Raw genomic sequence first — 26,890 nt, 5'->3', positions numbered from 1 at the left:
ATTAACATAAAGCAGTTAATCCCAGGATGGCAGGGCTATAGCTAATTAATAAATTATTCCCTGAACGTTTCCCTGAACGAATGTTTTGTTTTATAATAAACGTGACGTGATACTTATTTTACGGTTGAAATGAACACAGGTTTGTTTCTCAGTCCCGCCCGTTGTGAGCTAAAATGGCCACACAGGAAGAGCACGGCCGCCGTCTCCACGTTACTTGGGCCCCCGTGGAGATTCGTCATCCCGGAAGCGGGTGTGGGGTGTGGACAGCTCTGGTTTTGTGGGTCAGGAGACCGGGTTGTAGATCTGGTGCTAAGCGGCCCTGCTGTTGGCAGGGCACCTCCCCTGGTAGTGGAGGCCAAATGCCCACGCTTCTCCTGAATCCTAGCGGGGTTCCGAGGCTGAGGCCCCAGAACAATAGAGGGCGTTAAGCTGTTTATTATCTCAAGTCAGCAGAATTAACCGAGACTTCATGCGTGGTGCTTAAGAGCCGTGCCACCCCCCAGAAATGCCGCCTCCTGCAAATTGTTCTCAGATCTCTTATTAGCAGTGCTCTTAACTGTTGAAAGATCTTAGGCCGTTACAAACCCCAGAGAGCCCGGAGAGCAGCCAGGGGGGCTTCCAGAATGGTCAGCCACACAGGCTGGAGGTGCAAAGGGAATTTCCTTGGGTATTTGGGGAGGACGCACAATTTGACCTACCACACTGTGACCCCACTGGACGCCACGTACTGGACACCTGACATCAGTGAAGCCTCACCACACCCTGCAGGTGGGGAGCATTCAGCCCATTTTAGAGATTTTTTTTTTTTTTTTGAGGAAGAGTAGCCCTGAGCTAACTGCTGCCAATCCTCCTCTTTTTGCTGAGGAAGACTGGCTCTGCGCTAACATCCGTTCCCATCTTCCTCTGCTTTATACATGGGATGTCTACCACAGAATGGCGAACCCCAGGCTGCCGAGAAGCGGAACATGCAAACTTAACCGGTGCACCACCGGGCCGGCCCCACATTCCTCCACCCTTTTAAAAATATCCTCTAAAGCTGTGGGCATCAGGCACCATTCTAGGCACTGGGAATCCGATAGACAGAGCTCGCCGCCTTCATGGGACTTCCATTCTCTGGGGAGTGTAAACATCAGCTATAAGGTCAGATGGTGTCGAGTAAAAGGAATAAAGGAAGTAAGGGTGCAGGACGGAGAGCAAAGGGGCTGGGGCGGAGCAGGCAGCGTCTGTCTCTATCCCGCCCCCCAGATCTCTTTTTCCCATTTTCCGTGAATAACGTGGGTGGGTTGCATTGGTGTCGTATCCTGGTTGTGACATTTTACTACAACTATGCAGGGTGTCACCACTGGGGGAGACCGGGTGAAGCGCACAGGAATCTCTGTATTATTCCTGACAACTGCATGCGAATCTACAATGATCAAAATAAAAGCTCCTTTAAAGTTAAAGAATTATCTTGGACCAAAACCCCCAAATAATCCTGGTAATCACTCCCAGCTATGGAGTGCCTGGATAGACTGGAGGAGCTGAGGGTCAACAGCCCTCGAGCAAGGGGCCTGGGTTCAAATCTCAGCCCCACCTGTGACCTTGGCTGATTTCATAACCGCTCTGTGCCTCAGTGTTCACATCTGAAAAGTGAGTTCACAGAGGCTCCTGCCTCCTCCGGTTTGCGTGAGAATGAGATGCTTGTAGGTGAGAGCCCACCTGTGCTGTTTTTTTATTGTTATGACTCTGTGGAAGGTTCTGGAAGACTCTGGGCTGAGCTTTGACAAGCGTGGAGCATTGCCACCCGTAATCCTCCCAGCCACACTTCACAGGCAGGACTTGAACCATTGCACAGCTTTGGGGGACACCAGCTCAGCAGAAACCACAGGCCCGTGGGGACATGCTGAGACGTCTGTCCTCCGAGCACGGCTGAGATTTACAGACGCCCCAGATCCGAGTGTCCTCCCGCCACCTTGTCGAGAAACTGGACCTGCAAGTCCTCCCGCTCCCAGAGTCAGCACAGCAGAGCGTCTGCCACCCGCCGGGGGCCCTACTTCTTTTCCAAGCCTGCTCCGATTTCTTTCTGTCTCAGGCCTCAAGGTTTGTCCCAGCACAGGTTGGTTCGGCGTTTCCAGACAGGGTTGTTGTTCCCCTGAGAACAAACAGACTCCAGCTCAGCACCACCTCAGTGCTCAGGGCCCAGGCACCAGCGTTCCTGCCTGCAGGGGTTCGGGACTCCGGGCAGCGGTGGACACCCTGCAGGACCACCCAGCCGTGGGCCTTCCTAGTCCCACTTCGTGGAAAAGAAAACGGAGGCCTCAGAAAAGAAAAGCGTCTCTCAGAGAACGGCAGAGCTGGCTAGGGCTGCGGCTTTGATGGCCCCTGAGAAACTCTCCTAAATAACAATATATTTTCCAATTCAGTAACGCCATCCTCTCTTCTCGGTACCACCGACCTGTGGAGTTGGACCACCCCGGTTCACATTGAAGCTCTGGCACTTTCTATCTGCGTGCTTTTGGGGAAGTCATCTGTGCGTCACTTATCCTGCCTGTAAAATGGCACAAAAATAACACCTGCACAGGGTCATTGCCACGGTGAAAGGAGTTAAGCCGTGTGAGGCTCCCAGAGCAGTGCCTGGATTTCTAGATACTCTATATATCTTAACTCTTATTAATGAGGCTTTTGATTTACAAGAAAGTAAGTGGGCCAATGGAACATCATAATTACAGTCATGGGCCAAATAACATTTCAGCCAACGACGGACCGCACACATGATAGGGGCCCGGTGAGATTAGCACCGTAGAGCCTGGGAGTGTAGCAGGCTGCACCGTCTAGGTGTGTGTAAGTCCGCTCTGTGATGTTCACACCACGCGGAAATCACCCAACGGCACATTTCTCAGGACACACTCCCGTCATTCAGCGACGCACGACTGTACTTAGAACCAACACCTGGGATGTATGTTTCAACTCATGAAGATTTGAATTTTTTCAGATTTTTAAATTTTGTCTCTGTTTTGTCTTACTACATTTATCAAGAAAAGAGAAGCCACATGGGGACAGGAGGGAGCCTTGTGGGAGTCAGCCTGGGCTCAGAACCTGTTTGGGGCAGTCCCGTTCATTCTCACTGTCTGGACGGTGAGGCTCGGGTTGGGGGGGGGAGGGGTACGCACAAGTTGAGAGGGCTCCTTCACTTCAGACCCCACGGACGAAGGGGACAGGGCAGATACGGGCTCCTGGGAATATTTTCCACCCCGAGAGTGTTTCTGCTTCGCCACGCCCCAACCCCAAATGCCCTAACGCAGAGAGCACCTCTCTCTGATATCTAGAATGACGGAGACGATGGAGATGCTGTGGCTGATGGACCCAGGCAAGCCCACCACCCAGACGGCGCTCCTTCAGAGTGTGCGAATTACAAACAGAACCTCTGAAGTCTCCAGTTCGTCCAGGGGAAGCTCCTATAGGAAGTGTGAATCTGGCAGTTTCCACTCAGGGCAGTGGGTCCCAGTCCCTGCCTGTGCACAGAACTACCGGGGAGCTGGTAAAAACAAGTCCCGAAGCCGGGTCCCAGGCCCAGCCAAGGGCCTCCAAATCTCTGGGGGGGGCGCTGGGCACCGGGGCTGTCAAAGCTGTCTAGGGGGTGGACAGTAAGGGACAGTCAGGGCTGAGAGCCCCTAGGTGGGGGATGGGAGGCGTGGGGTGGAACAGCAGGAGACAGGGTCCCTCCAGCAGACAAGAGCTGCCAAATGGTGAGGGGAGAATGATGCCAGTGCCCTGCCGCCTCCCCTCCTCCCTCCCTTGGGCCCCCTCACCCCGCCCCCACCCACTCCATCTTCTCAGCTCCTTGCTGTCAGTGGTACCTCTCCCTCTGCTCCCCACGTCTCTCACCCTAAAGCTTTCTTCTCCGCCTCCCGCCGGGCCATCTGTCACCCGCTTCTCCTGACCTTTCTTGTTCCTCTTCCCCGTGTCCCAGGCAGGCTCATCATCCAGGCCTGCGGATGCCGCCTCCTTCCGGGCCTCCATCTCTCCTGCTTTGATGCTCAGGGGGTGTGAGTGCGCTGCAGCCGCGGGAAATGGAAACCAGTCCTCCTGGCTGCTTTCCTTAGGCAACCCGGAGCGGGGTGGGGGTGGGGGGGCTTTTCTAAAGCAACGTTGCCCCGGGGTTAGTCCCAAATCCCCCAAAGGGCCTGTGAAAACACAGAATGCCACTGCCCGCCCCACGGACGTTCAGGCCCCACTTTGAGAGCCTCTCTCCTAAGGATCTTCACTCATCGTCTGCCCTTCTGGCCTGGCAAGGCCTGAAAAGTGAGGTGCAGGAGGAATTGTTAGGCGGCCTGCCGGCCCCCTGTGCTGCTCCAGGGCCATCTCCAGGGCCACGGTCCCTCGGCAGTACGCACAGTGGCCAGGAGCGCTGCTGAGAAGGGGGCAAGGACTCCTCTCCAGGAACAAAGGAGGTGACACGTGGGATGCTCCTGCAGATCGCCCGCGGGGGCATTGCTCGCCACCCACGCTCTCAGCCGTGCTTCCCGCCGCCTTCACGGGACACTTTCGTTTGCGACTGAGGAGGAAGGGACCAGGCTGAGCCCGTGAAGGGGGTCTGTGCTGAAAAGCACACTGCTCATCTGCCCATGTTGGCGGACAGGCATCAAATCTTCCCCCCGGGGGGAGAAGAGGTGTATGAAGGGTCTCGCAGGATCTTGTGCCGCTTGGAGAAAAGGTGGGACTGCTTTTCAAGCTGATAAATCAGGGTGGGTCCACTGTCATGTCAGTTGACAACGAAAACAATAAAGCGAATGAAAATCTCAGCTTGTGTTTTTGAAGCACCTTTTGGTCACCCCTGACACGGGCTGAATATTCTAAGCCCACTGTGAAGGACGAAGGAAGAGAGGCATTTAGCGATTCACCGACCCCAGCGCTCGCTCCCGCCGTGGCCCGGGGAGGACCTAGCCGGCGCTGGCTCGTAGGTCTGGCTGAGGGCCGGTCCTCAGAGGCTGGGTTCCCGATGTCAGAAGAGGTTAATGAGAGAGAGGGTGGTCACAGAGAAGTGCAAAGCATCGCATTGCTGGGACAAGCCAACGTCCTCCCTTTTTACAGACAGAGAAAATGTGGCCCAGAATAAGGACGTGCCTGTGGTCACACAGAAAATGGAAACAAATGCCCCATGTCCCACCTCCCTGACCCCTGGGCAGACACAGCCCCCAGCTGTGCATGGGTTCGCACACGCTGCTGCATGGCAGCCGGGAAGCACAATGACCAGCTAGCCACCGTGGGGAAGGCCGGGACTTGATATTCCAAACGATTTTTTTTTTTTCTTTTGAATGTAGACATCTGGTGTCCTATAAATAAAATTGAAAATGTAAATATTGTAAAACCCATTAGAGAGTGGTTTTAGGTTTGGGAAGAGCACAGGTCAGCTGCTACCCCACCGCACCATGGTGGGAAAACATCACCCCACACGCGAGGGTCTCGGCTCGGAGCATGTCACCCACGTCCCCGAGGTGGCCGGGCTGCACTCTGTCGGACGAATAAACATTAAAACATGGGTCAGTTGTCTCATATTTATTATATGACATTAACAGTTTTCAATAGCTACCTAAAAACCTTTCTGCTTTCATTTTATACATGGGGAAAAAAATACTTTGTGAAGAGAGGGTAGCACACTTTTCGTGGTATGAACACAAATTCCCGTATGCACCGATGGAGCCTGAAGACATGCGCTGGGCCAGATTTGTAATATCAGGTTAAACCGCCCTTCAAAAGACGTTTTCCGTTGGAGACACATTAAACAAGCTTTATTTAATAACGCTTGATTTGACTTGTCCAATTTAAATATTCCTTCCGATGAGCAACCATTTGATCCTAGCTTCGTTTCAGGCTGCAGAATAATTTCTCTGGGTTGTTTTTCTTCGGTGCAAGGTTGATCCCGGAGACAGAGTCCCTACTCTCGAGTTCTCTACGTTCCTCTGATCCGTGCTGTGGGTGGAAAGGAATAGAGCCATAAAAAGCCAGGACTGAAGGCTGTTTTGTAGTGTTTACTTTGCTCGTCCTCACATCTGTCTGGCTGAAGGCAGAAGACATCATTTAAAAGACTCCTCCTAGCCAGATAATTATAAGGAGAGATTTTCTTATTTTAAGTAGAGCATCAGAATGTAAAGAAATTCCCAAGGAGGCGATCTTTCTGAGATGGATCCCGCTGGCCTCCATCTGTGTCCCCCCTTCAGGGATTTTTATGACAATCGCATACACCAAATGGGGGTTCCCAGGAATTTAAGACAGTGGGGAGAAAGAAAGTTATTTTAATATTTGAATTCTGTTTGTCTTAAAAGAGCGAATGCCCTTTGACATCTCCTAACGTTGGGGACATTTCATACAAACCTTTTGGTTTTGTTATTACTATGGTTATGATTTTACTTTCAGGATATTTAAAAAGAAAGACTTTTTTTTTAGGATTTTATCATTACATGCCGCCTTCAAAAATAGCCACCTTGAAGCCCGGGGCCCTGGTCCCCTCTGTAGGTATCGTAAAGCCATAACGACATAAACCTCTGACAGCTTCACTCCCCAATACCAGCCCGGGATAAGTCGGCCGGTGGCCAGGGTGGGAGCACGTCTGTCCGTTATCTGAGTGACCTCTGTGAGGGGATTCTGCTCCCAGACTGGGGGGTGGGGGTCTCTCTCGGAAAGGAGCCCCGATGAGTGCAGGCCAGCGCCTGGTTGACGGACCCTGGCCGGTGGGAGGAGGCCGCCCCGCCCAGCCCGCAGCCTGCGCCGGGCCTGAAGTGTTTACGGCCGGGTGATTTACGTCCTCCAGGTGTTCATTTGGGAAACATCTCGGCTCGGAGCTGACACAGTGATGGCCCTGGATTTGCAGACTTCGGCATTTTTCTCTTCATAACGGTTTGGGGGCCAAAGAGACATTTAACAACAACAACAAAAAAGGACTGGCCCGAAGTGGTTCGTCTCCTGCGATTTTCACATAGGGACCTCTCAGCCCAATGCCCCACGTCCTGCCCAGACAGAGGAATGTCGCCGTCACCGAAACCGCCACCCTCCACCCTCTCCATCACCTCATCAGACACATCTCTGTGTCCGTTTGCTCCGGGGCCTTTTGGCGGCTGCGGAGACGTTGCGCCAGGCTCCCCTCCGCTTTTTCAGCACCTTGGTGCCTTTCAAGGGTCCTGCTCGGTGGTCTCTGACTCACTCGAGGTCCCAGGTTCTCAGGTGTCGCAGACACGGCTTGGAGAACCTGGGCTGACGTGGATCAGCGCTGCGCGGGTCGGCATCTGCTGGGGACTTACTTTCTGAGGGATCCGCCCTGCAGAAGCTTCTTTCCTAACAGAGCCATTTTCTGTTATTTTTGCTCCCGTTTCGATGCCAGTGGCATTGTCGCTGTTCTGTCACCGGGTTCATGCTGGGAGCCCCTGACACCTGTGCGGGGGTAGCCTTGTGTCATCTGAACGCTGAGCTCAAACACAGGTCAAGAAATCAAAATGGGTTTTTTGTTTGTCAGAAAACACACATTTTAAGTTTTGTTATCATAGCCATCTCACCCCCTTTCAAAGGAGCTTGACACGTATTACATGTCCGTTTTTAGACTTGTACTAATCTTTTCTCCAGCCACGTCTGATAACCCTGATGAAAAAGAAAACAAATGTATTTTTGCTTCATAGAAATATATATATATATTTAGGAGGCACGGGGGGGGAAGAGGCTTGTAGGGAAATAGAGCCCAATTCCTTGTCCGTGTTTTCATTTTTACAAATACCTGTTTTCACTGATCCAGAGAACCCTGGGCTGATTTTAAGAGCCCATTTCAATTTAGCTGTTTCTCTCTCCTTGACGGGATGTTTCCGAAAACCGTCATTCTGCCTCCTTACAGGATCTGCAGACATAAAGCATTTGGTCAAATGCAGGCTGGTGGAGAGTGGGGCCAGCAGACCCGGGGGCAGCAAATGATAGAATTCCCCTGCTTTGCATTCTACGTTTAAAATAAATTTTTCAGCCAATGATTTGAATACCAACAAATTCGCTTAAAAAGCATTCGAACCACCCCTGTTTGTGCTCCTTTTTCCCGGATTATACGTATGTAAACCTCCCCAACATGGGAAAAGTATCATTGATTTGCCACACTACACAGGGAAACATCCTCACCAGCAGCAACTGCTTAAAATCAGCAGCCCTGGGGCGAGGAAAAGAAATTCCAGCAATAAAACCAAAACCTTTATTTCCAAACATCGGGTTGAAGGCATCTCAAGGGATCATGGGCTCCCCCGAAAATGGCTCTTCTCTGTTACTGCTCACAGCTTAATCTCGAGAAGAGCTGTGGAAAACGGCTGATCCAGAGAAAAAGGTCCGACTCTAAAAGCATGATTTTTGTCTTTGCTGTAGCCTTCTTAACTGTGTGCATCTGTGAATCTCCATTCTGAATCTAAATAAGATGCCTCAGTCGCCCTCAGTTTGTGGACACATGAAAATACATGTGACCACAGTCTATTTTAAAGAATTGCCTGAGAGCATCGAATTCTCCAGCACGCTGCACAGCGCCCATGCGGCTAACGGCACAATTTCGCTAAACTGCCTGATTCATTTATTTTCATCTCTGCTCTAACTGCCCCCCAAAAGCAGGTGACCATTGAAAGATTTCTCTTTTTAATTCTAAATAACAGGAGGGATCAAAATGAATGTCCTTCCACGAGGTCTGAACGTTAAAATGTAAGAGCGAGCTAGCCAGGGTCTGGTAAATGGCTAAACAGATTAGTAGCCTTACTTTTTAACATATAAACATCTGAAACCCGTTTCCTGTTTAAGAAGAAAAAAAACGTCTAGGTGGATGACCTCGGGCACTTTTTTTTGATTAACAAATGTGAATTGTACATCGTGGTGGAAAAAAAAAATGGCCCACGCTTGGTGGTCTTTCTACAGTCTGTATATGGGAGAGAGAGAAAAAAATACAAAAATAAACCTTACCTTCTCACTTTCCGGGTGGGCAATGCCATTTCTACAGCGGCGTCCAGGGCTCTGGCAAATGTTAAGGCTGTCACCGCGGACAGAATCCCCATGGTCTGTGTGCCTCGATAGAGTCCAAAGAGAAACATTCTCTGCATTCCTGCTGGCTGGTCCTATCTCCGGGCCCTGCGCTCAGCCCTGCGGGCTCGTGTCACCCCGTCAAACGACAGAGGACACGGCTAATCTAAGCCCACGCCTTCCCGGGCCAGCCCTGCGGCAGGGGCAAAACCGGGACCAATTTGCCGCCTAACCCGGAGGACACTCCAAGTTGATTCTCACCCTTAAAGATGAAGCACCAGCTGCAAGCTGTTCTGCTGAAAAGAGCTTAGCAGTTCTGGCACATTCTGACAAGATACATTTTATAGGGTCTGTGCTCAAATTTGATATTGGAAGTCGGGATTCCAATTTTATGTCTTGAATGATAACAATAGCAGCTGGGACCTTTACAAAATATGTGTATTCTTTCTATTTAAGAGTTACATAATAAAAGCTATTTATGTCAAACACCTTATAAGGGAAAGATTTAGCCCAGTGTCAATATAACATCCATAATCCTTTTTTATATTCAGATAGGGAAAAAAAATCCATTATCGGTGCCACATAGAATTTTTGGTTTGGACGATTAAAGCTGTGAGGGCTTTAAAAATTCAAAGGAAGCACCTCCTTGCTTCAATTTACAAATTCATTGAATGGCTTTTTAAAAAATATTATTTTTGTATTAAACAAACAAAGGTCGATACATCATTATTTGTTTTTTCAAGTCCTTCTGACAAAGAGACACAAAAGAAGTGCACAATTTTATTTTGTTCGATTTGATTTTTATAATTTCCAAGCAGGCAATACAAGTCTTCACTGGCTTTCATAAATCGGTGCTTCTTTTGTTTTCTGAAAGCAATTGTGGCTTTGCAGAGTAGCTAGCTGGCCCAAACTTTCGTAATGCTAATGAGCAAGTGGGTCAGCAGCTCAGAAGGAAAATGATCCCCAGCAAAGGAACGGAGACGGACCAGCTCAAGGCAACACCCGCAGGCAGACTTCAGAGGGCCTCAGAACCGCCACCAGCCCCGCTAGAGACATCACACAACGTTCTCCCAGGAGAGTCATTCTACTGCCAAGGAGGCAAGGATTCTCGCTGATGCTGGACCCTTGGAAATGACCAGGCAGGCCAGCCAGGCGGTCTTGTTAGAAAACCCCAGCTTCCTTCTTATCTTGTCTGCTCAGACAAAGACCAGAACCTAGTTGAGATGAGAAGAGAACCCCAATTAGCAAAGCGAAGAGATTTCCACCCATTCCACACCCACATGTATGAGTTCAGTTCCCTGTTGGGTTTTCTTTGACTTATCAGTCGAGTGTCACCGCAGGTTAATGAGAAAAGCCCAGTTGGGCGGTGGTAAGAATGGCCATCCGGACGCTCTGTGCCCCCACCCTGGCCCCCGGCTCTCCCACAGTGGGACAACAGCCCCTGTCGGGGGATGCCGAGGCCACAGGGACTATTGAAAAAACCACTGCTCCTCAGGCCGTGTTGGAACCAGCCAACACCAACTGAAACTCGGCAAAACGCCAGTTTAATTTCTTTTGTTTTTAAATCACAACGTGAGTGTAACAGCTCCTAAGCAAATCTGATTTAAAAAATAACTTCTCATTAAGCCTCTCCTTTTCTTTGACAGAAAGTTGCTGCAGCCTAAACGGAGGGCATTTTCCTTTTCTTTTATAATGAGAGGATCACCAACCCTCGCTTCGTTTTTTCCCTCAGTTTCTCCACGAAACACCAGCCCTTGTAGAGGTGATCCCTCTCCGGGTCAATTGCCGTACTTAACATGTTGAATTTTATGTAGATTACATGATTATTATTAGAGAGAATTGTGCTCCGGGCGAGAACTGGGAAGGGCGTCTGAAGACAGAGTGAATATTTGAAATAAAAATACACTGGTCCAGAGGTTTCTGTAGACACTGGATATCTGAAGCAGCAGCAGTCTCTGCATCGTCTGGCATCTTCTCAGTGATGCTCACATTGACCATCACTGTCCACACTTAACGGGAGCAAACGGAGAGAAAGGAAGACTAGCTCAACTCACAGGGAGAAGACGACCGGTGCGGCTCAGCCGTACATAATCGTACTTGCATTCATGACAGCCAGCCTTTATGGGAGCGTTGCCAGACCCTAGGAGTTTTGTGCTGTGCCACCAGCTTCTGGGAAAAGCTCATCTGCTCCCACAACAGCCCCAGGAGGCAAGCATTCTTATTGCCTTCATTTTGTAGATGAGGAAACGGAGGCAGAGGGCGGTCAGTCAATCTCTGAAGACCAGGCTGCTGGAAAGTGACAACATGACCGTAGCAGGAGCTAAAGCTAAAGCTGGGCAGTCTGCTGGCAGAGCCCAGAGTGGAGTCTCTGTGCTGCGACATCGGGGCCCCAAACCAGCAGTTCAAGCCCGGGTCACAATGCCCGGGGTCAAACCCTAGCCTGACACCCGGGCAAGTTACTTCTCCATCCCGAGCCTCAGTTTGCTCATCTGTAAAGTGGGAAGGGTCGTGGTCCCCACTTCATGGAGCTGTTTCAGGATTGCACAAAATAGGACAGGAGAAGTGCGTGTCACATCGAGAGTGCCCAGCAAACCCTGGGTGCCGTGGTCCGGGCTCTCAGCCGGCACTGCCCGAAGCCCATCCTCCTCTCCCTGAGCCGGTCACAGTCAAGGTCCGCTTCAGGAATCCATCAGGGAGCTCGGGCCACGTTCTCAAGGACCAGGAGAGCAAAGCTGTCAGGGGCCGTGCAGTGTGGTCCCCCGGCAGCCAGCACTCAGCTGGGCTGACCTGTGTCTGCCCCATGGAAGCCCTTGCTGGCAGCGGACGCCCTTGGGTGCCCACAGAGAGAGTGGGCACAGTGCCCGGGGCCCCAGCGTTGGCAGGGAGGGAACATGAGGAGGCCCCGGGCCTTGCCATGGGAGTCACACAACATGTCATCACATGACAGCACGGGAGACCCTGCAGGCTCGCAGGCCACCCACCAGCCTTTCGGCCACCCTGGTCGCCCTCTGGTTTCTGTTGCGTCTGTTTGGACAGCAAACCCCTGGGGGAGCCCTCCTTCTCCACGCTCTTCAAAGTCCACCGGCCCTCGCCCTTCAAACAACGTGTTGATGGTTGCGCCGAGAGCCGCAGGAACAATAAACAGCCCTGCGTCCTGGAGCTGGCTCTGCTCGAGGCCTCAGGGGCTTTCCGGCCGCCGGCCACCTGCCCCACCATGGAGGCCGGGCAGCATAGCTACTGGGGCTTGGGCGTCCAACAGAGCCAGTTCGAATCCTGCTTCTGCCTCCTATGAGCTGTGTTTGCTCAGGCAAGTAGCTTGCCCTCTCTGGGTCCCTGTTTCGCTGTCTGTAAGAGCACAGCAGAGATGGGCAAGGTGCTGGTCTGCCATAACAATCAACTGTTGTATTGCTATTTAACTGAGACTATAGGAGGAAAACACCTGGAGGTGTTGAGACCAATCACTTATTTTAAAACACAAGATGCAGCACCGTCACAAGAAGGGGAGAAAGAAACTAAAGCTCCAGTGCAGTGACCTGGCGTCCTCGGGGGAAGCCTGCCATCAGAGAGCTGTGTGGGGTGGCTACCTGCTGGGCGACCTGGGCTTCTTGTTTCACATTTCTGGACTGTGTCCCCACCTGCTGATGATGATCCGTAAGTTTCTTTCCCACCTTCTTCCTTCTGTTACCAGATAAAATCTTCTGCCACTGACGACTCGCCGTGACCTGAACACGCAGCTCTCCACGGCCCGGGGACGTCCTTCAAGCACCCTCGCTCGTAACTGCAGTGATGTGCGCATTCGGCAAACAGGAGAACCTGAAAAACAGAGTGGGCGGATTGTGGCGGATTGTTTTTTTTCTCCTGGAATATACCTTCGATTAATGCCTCCTCTCCTTTCTTCTGAACTTCTTCCATGAATTCTTTTTATATCCGTGTGGCTGCCATCGTCCATGCTGTCGAAGCTCCCTGTGTGCCTGGAGTCTCCCTACACGTGCTCTCAAGTGGGCGGCCGAGATCCTAAGAGGGAGCCACCTGCCTCCCTGTTGTTGGCCACGTGCGGTATTTCACGTTTATATTGTACGTTTATCTCTGTAACAGGAGTATTTTACCCAGAAAGCTTTTTACTGTATTTCCGTTTATTTCTTTGGGATAGATTCCCAATGGTAACAAAGCGGAGTCAGAGGCTATGACATTTTAAGGGCCCTTAAGGAGCCCCCAAAGGGACATGGAGCACACAGCCCCCAGCAGCTCCCCACAGGCCAAAGTCCAGTGGACATGGTCCGAGGGTCTTTGCCTCTGAATGGAAAGAGCCTGCAGAACTCACACTCATCCTGGTCCAGGACTTGCAAGGGAGACACTGTCTTTAGTTGCCTCGAGTTCTTTGAGAGAGAATATCTTTAAGGCTGAGATTCATATTAAGGAAATTAGTTCCAGAGACTATGGAGAAAACATTTCTTCTGATTAAGGAGACAGCTAAAAAAAAACAGAGAAGGAAGAGCATAAATTGCCACACTGCTGTAAGAACAGATAGCCCCTGGCCCGCACCATCTCCTAAAAGCCACGCCCAGAACGGCCGAGGGAGGCGGGTGCAGCCAACTGCAGCCTGGTGGGCTGCGAGGCCCCCTGAGTTCATCCCATCCGGGCCCTTCTGCGCGACATGCACACGATCCCCTGGGGGTCCAGCCAGAGTGAGGGTTCGGATTTGGGCGGGTGTGGATGGGGCTGAGATGGTCCCTCCTGAGCCATCAGCAGCGATGCCGGAGCTCGCTGGTCCATGACCAGTCCGAGCGGCCCGGGCTTCGAGCAGAACGACCGCCGACTCCACCTGCCTGGTGGGAGTGGCTTCCCGCGCTCCTGGATTGGGAGCAGAGTTCTCGCTTGAACTATGCTTTAGAATCCCACGGAGGTTTTTACAAACGCCAGTGCCCGGGCTGCCCCCTGGGCCAACTGAGAGTCTTTCGGGGGGGACCGGGCGTCAGGACGTGTTCAGGCACCCCAGACTCCAACGTGCAGCTGGGACCACGAGCAGCTGATTTCACGCTTCCTGGTCAGGGCTGCACAGGAGGGAGCAGAGAGCCCCATCTGTGCGTTCAAGTGAGCCCCGCTCTTTGGGATCCTGGAGGTTCACGTGGCAGAGCTCAGACGGTGGGGGTCCCCCAAAGGGCAGAGATCCCAGACCCAGCAAGCCAGGGGATCCAAGTCGAGGGTCTGACAGACGAGTCTGATATTTCTCCAAATGCCCTGAGGGTGGAAGTCAGAACAGAGCCCATCTCTGAGCAAAGTTTAGGCCCAGAAGGGGCAGGACGTCTGGGGAGAACCCGCTGGGGCTGGGAATACTATATGTCTCTACGGAGGTGTACACATATGTAGAATTCATAAGCTATAAATCTAAGATTGCACACTCTCTGTACTTTCCCGGATGTAAGTTAGGCTTGAGGAAAAAAAGATTAAAAGCCAGGAAAGATAAACCTATATAACCAGTAAGATGGCTCCAGAAGCGTAGAAACCCAGAAACAGAAAGAACCTCTACAGACTAATAAGAAAATGACGAACAAGTCAATAGAGGGGAGAATGGGCAAATACATGACAAAAAATATATATGAAAAATCAGAGGGGCAATTAACAGAAGATGAACCAATAAAACAAAATCACGTTAAACTTGCTTACTGTAAAATGTAGTCAAAACCCTCAGCTCTTTGCTGGATTTCCTCACATTTTTTGTGGTTTAGTGTCGCTTTTATGCTGAATTTCTTGCGGGCGTGGGGACGTCACCATCCTCTTTTCAGAGTTTGTCTTGATCTGCTCTGGGCAGGATTAAATGTGGAAGTTGATCGGTGACATTGACGACTCAGAGGGACCATTTCTCCTGAGGGTGCGAGAGCTCAGAGGTTTTCAGCAAGGAGAATCCAGGACGGACTAAGCCACAGTCCTGAACGAGCCTTACAAAAATGGGCGCAGCCACTTTCCCAGGTGAGCTAAGCAAGGGTGCGTGGGGAGGCGGGAGCTGGTGATGACAGGAAGCTGAGTAGGGAGGCTGGTTTCTGAGGAGAAGTGGAGGAATTCTGACCCTGTTTGTCTTCACGGGGCCAGACACTCCAGAGGGCGGGTCTGTACTGGGAACCAGCCTCAGAGTAAAGGGGAGAAGTCAGGGCTGCGAAGTTCTGTCTCTGGGAACTCCCCCTGGAGAAGCAGGTGCAGCGACAGAGGCCTGGCGGCCTGGAGAGCAAGAGGCCAAGAACTCGGTATTCCCTGGAGAAGGAGGACGCCAAGGGTTGTCATGTTTTCACAGGCACCCAGGAAGGCTCTCCTAACCCTGCCTGTTCTCACTGAACTGTTTCTCCTGGAGCACACGTCTGACTTTCATTCACGATGAGATGTGGTTTATAAAATGCCCTCCCCCACCAAGGGGGATGGAAGGGCAGGGAAAGAAATTCATACCAGGGTGTACATGACAACCTGCTGCCCAGCATTGATGAAGAGCTTTGGGAAACCAAAGGGGGATGGGCAGGGGGGAGAAGGAGGACCCTCCAAAGCAGCAAGAGTGGGGCCTGGCCAAATCCTCGCCCACCTTGAACGTGCGGCCCATAATACAAGCTCAGAGTGAACCCTGGGTCTGTGTTTGTTCTCATAACTCTCAGAGAAGATGTCGGTGAAGGTATGCCTCATTGCCAATTTTGAGTCCCTTTTAGCTGGGGTAGAGGGAGTGTCAGACTGTGTGAGGCTGTTGAAGTTCATCACAATCAAGAAACTGTTGACACAGGTCCCGTGAAGGGTTGAACACTGAGCCCTGATCTGAGGGGCGAATCCTGAAAGGGGGAGGCAGGCCCCCTCCGTACAGTAGTTACTCGTGGCTCACCCAGGATAGGCGTCAATGAGTGACATCGTGGGAACCGGAACTGCTGCAATAAACTCGGGGAGCAGCAGCCCCAGCCAGCAACCCAGGAGTCCTGTTCCCATGCCCCGTCTCCAACGTGGGAATGCTGCCGGCTGCAGAGCACGTCCATTCTAATATGCACCCCAGAACTGGGTAGGTAACCACAGGACGGGTTTGGGGAGTCGCTGGACCCACTGTGAGACAGACCTAGGTTAAAACTCCATTGATGCCCTGACCTCCATGAGCCCCTCTGGGACTGGGGACCCCAGGGACTTTTTGGGTCTCCTGGGATTAATGTCAGTTCAGAGCCAGTTGCCAGGAATGCCCTGGAAGCTCCGATTATGTCCTTTTCCCCTAGTGCAGTCACCCTGGTTGACGGCTGCTCTTCCTCCATCCACCCGCGCCCCCTCTGAGCCATTCTCGCAGGGCAACCGGAGTGGTCTTCCACTCCACAAGTGTCAGTATGTCATCTTCGTGCTTAAAATCCGTCACAGAGTGGAGGCATAAGTTGTTCAAACTTGGACACTTTTGAGAGTAAAGGGGGTTGTTATCAATGATCACACTGGGACAACAGCCACCACTTGGGACCGTGTCACCACTCCTCACCTTGGAAGGCAGCTCAGTGGCTCATGTGACCCGTAGGGCTCCAAGCCTGGGGCTCGGCCCCACCCCAGTCCTCTCCCATCTCCACAGCCTGGCCAAGAAGCTCTTCCCTCCATTCACCTTGACTCTGAGCCATTGCTCGTGCAGGTTCCTCCTCGTCATCTGGCTGCCTCTGACCCTGAGTCCAAGAGTAACTGGGGCTGCTCCGCTGCGATGTCCCCTTCCTGTCTCTCATCACACTTCAGTCTGTCATTCCTGCTGGACGGTGAGGACAGGGCCACCAACTCTCTCACCACCACTGACCTCCCACTGGTGGTGCCTGGCACGCAGTAGACGACCACGAATATTTGTTGAATGAATGAAGGAACTTCACTCGATGCCTCCTGCAGAAAAGAAAAAGTCAACAGCCACAAGTCTCCTGGGAGTTTCAGCAAACGAATGCAGTTTGATGAAATGCAGTTTCTGGCGCTGACATTTTCTGATTTTGAAAGATAGCCATCCAGTGGAGAAAAACGAAAAATCTAGAACAATGTGCACTGCCAGCTAATTTTCACCGCCGTGAGCAGGACGGGGGCTCTCCCCCTTCATGGTCCCCAGTTCCGTGACCGGCTCCTAAGGAGGCACGTGTGGAGAGGGAAGGACATTTGGGGTGGAGGGCAGGGGTTCTGTGGGCCAAGCACAGAAGTGGGAATTGGCAAAGCATGTGGGGGAAGGGACAGGGCCTCCCTAGCTGGTCTACCCAGCGCCTTTGCGAGAATTACCTCCACGACGCCCCGCTCTGGGCAGACCCAGCCCTGCACCAGGGTGACCAGCTTGGTGAGTTACCCGTGGGTGGAATGCCGGCCCCACTCGCCCCCTCGCTGAGCTCCGCTGTGCAGTGGGCGGACCACACAGTGCTCACAGCAGCCCCGGAATGTGGGAACAGAAAGCATCAGGACCAACGGAGCCCATGCTCTGAGTCAGGGTTCCACACAGAGCCCCCTTCCCCCCATCCTCCCCCTGATCCCCAGTTTTGGCCTTTGTGGAGCCAAACCAAGGTGGCACCCAGCAGAAGGGTGCAACAACGGTGCCCTGTCTTTAAGGCGGGAGTCGAGGCAGCTCCTCGTCGCCCTGTGTCATACCAATGCTATTTCCTTTTATTATAAATAGGAATTTCACTCAAAGGGGTGCAGCCTAATACCCCTGGGCTGCTTTGTACTTTAATCAGGGCTTTCCTGCTGAGCATGTTTATCTCTCAGCAAAGAGGTGCTAATTTTATCTTGCGAAAGTGGATATCTGCTTACGTCCCTTCTACCTTAGGGAAAGATAACCAAAAGCGCATTATGTCATCTAAATACAGCATCCTTGGAGATCAAAAGGCATAATGTACACATCTGCCAAAGTTGATGGAGCGGCCATTGGCGGGCGCTTCCGCCCGGTGGCATGTGCTTCATTGATAGACGCACTTGGCCGTTTCTATGAAAGAAACTCCCAGGCGATCTGTTTGTGCCAGTTGATTTCGGCGATATTGGGAGGTTTTGAAATGAGACTCCAAAATAGATATGCCCTTCTCACCCCTCTCTGTAGGCCCTCGCCACAGGAAATGGCACAAGTTCAAATTTTCATCGTGGAAGCAAGGGGGGACTAGATAAGAAACATGTCCCTTCCAGTGACATTTTAATGTTTAAATTAGAGTCAAAATGATCCATAGGCCAAAATCCACCTGAGTGTATTTGTCTTTGACCCAAGTCCTGCTTCTAGCTCTGGTTCAGTGTTTTTTACTTTCTTGGATCCCGTTCTATTACATAAGAGCACATTTCCCAACACAGCGCACGCTTGCGCGCGCACACACACACACATTTGAAATAAATGTTCGCAAAACTAGACAGAATCTTATGATTTGCCTGGCTCTGCAACATGTTTTGTCTATTCCAGTCCCATCCCTCCCTTCCCGAAGTGTGGCCCCCGGACCAGCAGCATCAGCAGCATCACAGAATCCAGGGCCCAGCCAGGCCCGCCCGATGACAATCGGGAACGTTGTCAGTGTGACGAGTCCCCAGGCCCTGCGTGCAATGAAGCACACGAAAGTTGAGAAGCGCTGGTCTAGTCACTCTCCTTTCTCCAAGCGTTTTTTCGTTTTGTTTTGTTTAATAATTTGCTTGCAGCTCTCTCTGTGCATCACGATTCCGGGTTTGACAACCCTGCTTGGGGACGCTGGAGCCCAGGTTCTTAGGGCTGCAGGCGGCTCTGCTGTGAGAAGAAATGGGCGTTTGCCTACACTCTGCCCTTAAGAGACGCTTTCCCCGGACACCCTCCTACACTCCAGACCTGGGAGGAAAGTCCCAAACCCTGTCCCCTGCCCCAGCCCCGGCCCTGGTTGCTGCTTCCTCCTCTACTTTCTCCTTCTGGAAAATTCCTCCAACCATCCTCCCACACGCCCGTAGGCCCCTGGTATGCTCAGAAAGCTGAAGGTGGATGCTTCTCTCTTGATGTAATAACGCTGCATAACAGCCGACCACGAACCCTCAGTCAGAAGAACAAGAAGGGTGTGTTGCTCTTGGATCTGGGTGAGCTGGGGGTCAGCTGGGCGGCCCTGTGGGTCTTTGGGGTTTGCTCACTTGTCTGGGATCAGCAGCTGTGGCTGCTCTAGGCTGGCCGCAGCGGGACAGACGGGAAGTCAACTTGGCTGCACTTGTTTCTCATCTCTAGCCGGCTGGCTCAGGCACGTCCTCAAGGCCGCAGCAAAGACATAAGGGAGGACGTCCCAGTGTGTGAGCCCCATCAAGCCGCTCTGTCCTTCATGGTGGCTAACATCCCATCGACCAAAGCGAGTCATGCGGCTGAGGCCAAAGTCCAGGGGTGGAGCATGCCACCTCATGCACTCTGAGAGAGCTCCTCACGCTTACAGGCAGGAGGGGACAGTCAGGATCATTGCCGCAACCTACCCCCCAGGATGGTGACCTTCTCTGAGACTCATCTGTGAGCGGGGACGGTTCTCCATCTCCCAGTGCCGTGCAGGGTTTGGATGAGACCATGGCACTAAAGCAGGGTGGTGCCCGCCACAAAGGCGATGCGATAAATGGCAGCCCTTACTTCAGTGATGGCCATGATTGATGGTGGCGACAGGTCTCATATTCCATCCCCAGGGGCCCGACTCTCGCATTGTTCATTTCTGCAGAGAACAGAGGAGTCTCTGTGTTCTGTATTTGTGTGTGCGTGTGTGTGTGTGTGTGTATGAGTGTGTGTAGGCAGAAAATTACCCAATTCTTGCATTAGTGAAGCCCATGATGAGTTTGATGCTCAAGCGAACCCTGGTTGCATGATACACATTTTCTCAGTAATGACCACACTCAGAACTCCTGCCTAATGCCCAGCTCTGACCCTGCAGACGCCCCCGGAAAGCTCTCAACTCTTGCTAAACCTCCAGAAAAGAATTTCAGATATGGCCGTTATTGTAAGAGCCCAGTAGAACTAGACATTTCCACTCGCCTGAGTGTACCACGTATACACATTTTCCTGCTTTGGGCCAGATTTTTAAAAATCAATTTTATTGAGGTGAAATTTATCGACAGCAAAATGCATCCATTTCAAATTTTGACAAGTGTACGCACTAGGCAACCATAACCCCAACGAAGAGAGAGTTTATCTATTCGTTTGTGTCATCACCGAAGTTCCCCGTGCCCCTTCCCCATCCAGCCCCTCCCGCAGGAAACCACTGGTCTGGTGTCTACAGCTTCAGAGTCGCTCAGCCTCTTCGAGAACTTCCTTTAAATGGAATCACGCAGTATGTGCTCTTTTGTGTCTTGCTTCTTCCACACTGAATGATATTTTCAGCTTCATCAATATTGTTTCGTGCATCAGAAATGTGTTCCTTTCTGTTGCCGAGCAGCGTTCCATCGTGTAGATTTATCACAGTTTGTTTGTCCGTTAACCCCTTGACGGCCATGTGGGTTGTATGCCGCTTTTGACTACTAAAAGCAAAGCTGCTCTGATCATTTGCACACTAGACTTTTTGCAAACGTGTGTTTTGATTTTTCTCGGGAAGGGTAGCTAGAAGCAGAATTGCTAAGTCATTCAGGAAGCATATGTTTACCTTTATAAGAAATTGCCAAACTGCTTTCCTTTTTTTTTTTTCTTTTTTAAAGATTGGCACCTGACCTAACATCTGTTGCCAATCTTCTCTCTCTTTTTATTTTCTTCTTCTCCCCAGAGCCCCCCAGCACATGGTTGTTTATTGTAGTTGTAGGTCCTTCTGGTTGTGCTATGTGGGACACCACCTCAGCGTGGCTTGATGAGCCGTGCTAGTTCAGGATCTGAACTGGCAAAACCCCGGGCCACCGAAGCAGAGCACATGAACTTAACTACTCGGCCACAGGGACGGCCCATCCACATTCAAAGTGGATGTCCAGTCTACACTCCCCCGAGTGACCTTTGAGAGTTCCAGCTGCTCCCCATCCTCACCAACACCCGGTAGTGAGGGTCTTTTTAGTTTCAGCCATTCTGGTGGGCGTGTAGCAGTACCATACTGCAGTTGGAGTTTGCGTTTCCTGATGGCTAGTGATGTTGAGCATCTTGTGTTCCTGTTAGGCATTCACGTCTCTTCCTTGTGAAAGGGCTCGGCCATTTGCCACATTGGGTTGACCATCTTTCTAACATTGAGTTGTGGGAGTTCTCTATGTATTCTGGATGCGAGCCGTCCTCTAGATGAACGTAGTAGGACTGTTTCTTGCAGCCTGGTGCTTACTCTTTCATTTTAATAGTATTTTTGAAAGAGCAAAAGGTTTTCATTTTGAATTTCAATTTACCATTATTTTTTACTAGTGCTTTTTCCATCACGTCTAAGAAATCTTTGCCTGCCCCAAGTGTGTGAAGATATAGTTTTTATGTTTTCTTCTAGATGTTTCACGGTTATAGCTCTTGCATTTAGATCTTTGATACACTGTAAATTAATTTTGGTGTAAGGGGTGAGGTGGGGCTCAGGGCTCCTTTCTCTCCCACATGACTATCAAGTTGCTCTTTTCCAGGTGGAAGAAACGCCCTTCTCGTTCTTATTGGCTGAGTGTTGAATTCCTCCCAATGCTTTTTCTGGGCCGCATCACACGTTGAAATGCTAACAAACACGAAACTGCAGACACAACTTGATGATACTCACCAGGACCACGGAATGGGGAATGGGACGGGGACTCATTCCTTTTGGTGGGTTTATCGCCCTAATAGCTAGTATGGGACAGACAGTGTGGGCTGGTGGCCCAGAAGCCACCTGTAAATCCCTATTTCTTATGTCCTCAGATGATCACTTTTCCAGTCTGTGTTACAGCTGGTGGCGAGCGCATGAGCCAGTCTGAGCCGATGAGCCGGAAGAGATGGCAGCTCTGAGACTCATGGGGAAGTTTTCTCTCCGACAAAAGGAGAAAGGTCGCTTCACCATCTACCTGCCTTTGGGGACAATCAGATGAGGATACGACGCCTAAAGAAACACCTGCCACCTGTGACTCTACTGGAAAGGTCAAGGGAACTTAGAGATGCTCCTCAGAGTCCTGACATCCCTGGAAGACTCATTTCACCAAGGGATGAGGAACCCTAGACTTCTTATGTTTGGAGATAATGTATTTCTTTATTGTATGTGCTTATATTTGTTAGTATTTTATTATTTATAAACAATATAGGCTTCTCCCCCAACCCCTAAGCCCAGTCCAGTCTGGAATGGACCTTCTCTAGAACAAATCAACTCAGTATTTTCATTACCAATTCTTTCTAACCGTGAGAACCAGAAGAGAGCCTGATTCCGTAAGGTGCGGAGTCCAGGGATGGGAGCCGCGGAGCCAAGTGAAGACCACTTGGCCTGGAAGTTCCAAGTCTGGGTCCTCGCGCTGCCCACCTGCCCAGGTCCTGATTTTCTCAATGCCCCGCGGTCCTTCCCTTGTTAGAGTCTCCCCTCAGCTCGGACTACCCCCTCTACCTCCACCCTTTCCTTCGTCTGGCTGTACCTACTCCTCCTTGGGTCTCAGTTTAAAGAGCCCTTCCTTAGAGGGTCCTTCCAGATCCCCTCCCACTCTCTCTCGGCACTGAGAAGTTTTCCTCGTAGCAATGATCCCAGTTGAAATTAAATACGTGATTTGCTGTAACCCATCTCTTCCACTGAAATGTAAGTGCCCTAAAGATGGGGATCAGAGCTGCCCGTCGGGGCCTCCTGTTCAGCACCTAGTATGGTGCCCAGCACATCAGTGTTCACTGTGCATCTTCGATTGATTGAATGATGGATGGACGAACGGATGGATGGACAGATGGATGGATTGAATGGTACTACCACCAACTTGCTGCATGACCTTATGCAAGTCACTTCCGCATTCTAGGCTGTAGTCTTCTCCTCTGTCATATAAGGAGTTTGAACTGGATGGACTCTAAGAGCCCTCCCACTGCTGACTCTCTGTCAAATTCAATCCAGATGCTCAGATGTGGCTTTGTCTTTAAAATAGGCCCTCTCCCCATCTTCCATTTCCTTTCCACCACTGCCGGTGACTCTGCAATTGTCCCAGAAGCTCGTTCCGTATAATCATCCCGTGGAGGACAGCTGGAGCCAGTCGCCTTGGCTACCCCAGGATGCCGGGTGCAGCGGTTTCCAGACCTGGGAAGGCTGCAACATCTGGTGGTTTCTCTGTCCTGCCAGGCCCCTCGTCGCCTGTCCTGCAGTAGGAAGGCAGGATGCTCGGTGGGTTGGCAGTAATTGTCAGAGGAGGCTGCACCTATATTTGCCTACATTCCAGCACATCCGTTCATCATCACACACATGGTGGATGAGAAGACTCCTCTTTTCAGACCAAAGACCTCAACCAGTGTGATTTCCTGCAGTTTCCACGTGCCTTTTACGTCTGCAAAGTGTGTTCTGCAGGGCTTCATCCTGGCACCTGATGGCATGTGGAACGCTTCCCTAGAAACCCACACAAACAGACGTGACCCACCCCAGAAGAGAAAGCTAAGACAAGGTCCTTCACTTTTGCTTTTTCCTTTTTGTCCGTTTCCTCAAGATGCAGTCCCCGGCTCCTCTCCCCCTCCCCCTCTGCTGGCAGGAATCATAATAAGAGATGACCATTTATCGAGCCCTTCCATGCCAGGAACAGCACTGGGGACACTTCATCCTTCCTCTCTAGTCCTCATAACAATTCTTGATCGTGCATTCTCTTGCCCAGTGGATAGACGGGGAAACTGAGGCTCTGAGGCTCACTCAGCCTTACCCAAGGTCACACAAGCTAAATGTGTTGGATCTGAGGTCTGAACTCACATCTGAATCCGCGAGGCTGAGCCTGTGAGCTCCTCCAGGTTGCCTGGCTGACAATAATTTGTGGTGGAGGCTGAAGAAGGAATCAGAACGTGGCGTCAGACCCAAGCAAGCCAGCTGCTCGGCGGCTTCCATCGTCTGCGGGCGAGGCAGGGGTGAGCAATGGGACACGCAGTGGGGACCTCATCTGGGTTCAGAGCCATCCACCCAGTGACCCTCAGCTTGAAGCCAATTCTCTGCCCTGAGGTTGTCATATCACTGTCTGAAACAGGCATGATGGCATTATTTTAACAAATGAAAAGAGGACGTTCAGTAGGAAGGGATCGGGGAGGGCAGGAAACGTGAAAATGGGATTCCTGGAGCTGCTGCGACATCTTGGCATGGAGGCTAAGAAAACCTCCAAGGTGCCACGTCTGAGCGTTGCTGTTGCTTAGCTAGCTGCTGCCTCCAGCCTCCTGACCCGGGAGAAAAATCGCCTCCCAGGTTTCCCTTCTGTTAGTCACGAGGGACTTACTTGCAGCTGCCAGGATTCCTAACAGATACACAGTTTAAGCCACAAACCACCTTTAACACACCCGACCCCTTCAATGGCTGTCTGGGGGAAGCACTACCTCCCTAGCTTACTTTCATTAAACAAACCTACGAGCTTCTCCCAGTTCATCTCAGGCAAGCTGCCCCGGATCCTTCACCTCTCCCCTGCAAAACCCGGCGGCAATTCCAGCTCATGCGCCGTCAGGGGGTCCCCATCCAGTGGGAGTAACAGCCACTGTCTGTTCTCTAGCCGCATCCCCAAATTAAAGCAAAACAAAAAAAAATCAGAGAGAGTTAGCCTCCCCACATTCCCAGCTCAATAAATGCAATCAAATGATGGGAGATGAAAATCAAACAGCCGAGCATTCCATCTGAATGGGGATCTGCAGCCCAGATTCCCCTGGGTAACGCATGCCTCCCGTCACCACATCGTTACCAACCCTGCCATTAGGGAAGGCAAACCCCTACTTACAATCAAAATGAACCTTATATGCAACCAGGAGGCCGCTCGCTTCCAGGAACGCAGGCAGAGCCCGCCCCGTCCCCCAACCTGCCCGCCAGCCTCCCTCCACCACCCGCTCCGGGTTCTGTGCCCAGCTGAGGTCCCCCATGACGTCAGAGACCTAACATCTCTTTTGCCTTCGCTGTTGTTTTCATGCCTCCTGCGGTAAGAGAAGTCTCTTTCTCCGGGTGTTTTCCTCTTCTCTGATACTAATCTCTGCCCTTCTGATAAGACTCTCTCTGCCCTCCGCGGGACCGCAATGGAGAGTCGAGATCTCAAGACCAAAGATCTTCTATTTCATAGTGAAAATGCACATGGTTGGGCATGGTGCAGAGGAAGGAGGAAACAAACATCTTCTATGTGGCTCCAAGGAGCATAAATTAGCACAACCGGCCTGGTGGGCAAGTTGGCGATATGTGTAGCCAGGTCACTCACGATGTGCGCACTCATTGGCCCAGCAAGTCCGCCTCCAATGATGTCACCTAAGGAAAAATCGGAGGTTACATACAGATGGATGCTTGTGGATGCAAAAGTGAAGCATTATTTTTATAGCCAAGTGCTGGGAATAGCTTTAATGTTCAACAATATGGAACTGTTAAATTGATAAATGATAAATAGGTGAAAAGAAAGAGTGTGTAGCCGTTAAGAAGCATCTTTGTGAAAAATAGCTGAAGCCCATAAAAATGCAGAATAATTCATATAGATGAATGAAAGATGCTAAGCGAAACAAGTAATAGAATGAGGTATGTGACTGGGTGCTGCTTACGTCATCTCAGTGTCCACGTAGGAAGAACGAGGTCTACCTTCTGCAAGGACGCTCCAGATAACGAGCCCTTCTATAGTGCTCACTATGAGTACGGTACTGTTCTAGTGCCCTCATATTTGAGAAATGCATTCTGAGTGCGTGCATTCATTCACTCAACTATCACAGCAACCCTCTAAGATATGCATATTATTATATATAATTATTAAAATATTAATTATTGTTTATTTTAATAGAATTATTATTTAAAATACCATTATTACATAAACCGGGGTTCCAAGTTACACAGTTAATCAGTATCAGATCTGGGATTCGAAACCAGGAAGCCCAGTTTTTCAGTTCTATGCCAAAACCAAAAATATCTACATTGAATATATTAGAATGATTGTCAGGGGAGAATGGGGGGTCGGGGGTGGAGGACAAAAGGGAATAAAGGAGCAAACCAGCAAGATAGGGTCTTACACAGCAGGATAATGCTGCCCTGTGCACAGGAAGTCCAAGGAAGGGAGGAGGGAAGGAAGAAGAGAGAAAGAATGGGCGAGAAGAGGAAGATGGACATGGACACCGGCTTAGACAGGGCTATAGACTTAGCGCTCCATATGGATAGAGCAATAGGTATAGACATGCAAGCTCAGCATGCCCCTGCTTCCTGGGAGCACAGGCTGGACCTCGGGGTCCCACATCCCTCGGCCGCCCACCTCCTTACCCTGGTCACAGCTGACTAGATCAGGGCTTAGCACTTAACCCACAGGACAAATAATTCCCGAGCTGGCTAGCAATTTCTAGCCTCAAAAATGCTCGGCAAGGTTTTTTGATTCACTGAGGATCCAGAGAATTTGAACTTAAAAGCATGGAAGGAATTTTCCAGTGAAGGTGGAGCCAGAGCAAAGACAGGGCGACATGGAGGGTGCTGAGGAGGCTGCCGCGGAGCGTCTAGGGGATGCATACGCGCCTTCCACAGATACCGTGAGGTGGGCGGGCTGGGGAGAAAGAACAAGGCTGTGGGGCTGTTCAGAGGATGGGAGAATAAACCCCTACAGATGCAAATGAAAGAGAGAGAGACACATGCAGAGTAACACAGAGGCGGAGAGAGAGGGGAAACATAGAGAAAGAGAGAGAGAGAGACGGAGACAGACAGAAACAGAGGCAGAGAAAGAAAGAGAGAAACTAACCCCCTGAGCCTCCCAGGTGCAGATCCTGAATCTGACCTGTTCAGCCCTAACAGCAGTCCCCTAAACAAATATTCCAAAAATGGCAAATACCTAATGTTGTCTATTTTGTTAATTGTACAATGCACCATTATTTTGTGAATCACAAAAGTACATTGCAAAATAATTTGTAAGATGCCATCAATTGTACATTGCA

General features: G+C 51.0%; 2 long non-coding RNA genes across 6 annotated transcripts in view; one reads left to right on the top strand and one right to left on the bottom strand.

Annotated features, from left to right (window-relative positions):
- LOC139082247 (uncharacterized) overlaps positions 1-12,826 on the top strand; it is a 23,188-nt gene extending 10,362 nt beyond the window's left edge. The window contains exon 3 of one of the 2 annotated variants that reach the window (XR_011538055.1): positions 12,689-12,826. This is a non-coding gene — a long non-coding RNA (uncharacterized lncRNA). Of the gene's footprint in view, positions 1-1,332; positions 1,908-12,688 lie in introns of those variants that run through there. The other variant, XR_011538056.1, reaches the window with a different exon arrangement.
- The window catches only part of LOC103548791 (uncharacterized), a 34,094-nt gene continuing 12,724 nt past the window's right edge, over positions 5,521-26,890 (bottom strand). The window contains exons 1-5 of one of the 4 annotated variants that reach the window (XR_011538054.1): positions 17,236-26,890; positions 16,595-16,857; positions 12,636-12,813; positions 8,944-10,214; positions 5,521-7,858 (exon numbers count right to left, since the gene is read on the bottom strand). This is a non-coding gene — a long non-coding RNA (uncharacterized lncRNA). Of the gene's footprint in view, positions 7,859-8,943 lie in introns of all 4 variants that reach the window. The other 3 variants (XR_011538052.1, XR_011538053.1, XR_011538051.1) reach the window with 3 other exon arrangements.

Source organism: Equus przewalskii, chromosome 3, assembly GCF_037783145.1.
Source record: "Equus przewalskii isolate Varuska chromosome 3, EquPr2, whole genome shotgun sequence".
Classification (NCBI taxonomy): domain Eukaryota; kingdom Metazoa; phylum Chordata; class Mammalia; order Perissodactyla; family Equidae; genus Equus; species Equus przewalskii.
The sequence above is the reverse complement of the archived record's forward strand: the minus strand, read 5'-3'. Positions and strand labels throughout refer to the sequence as shown.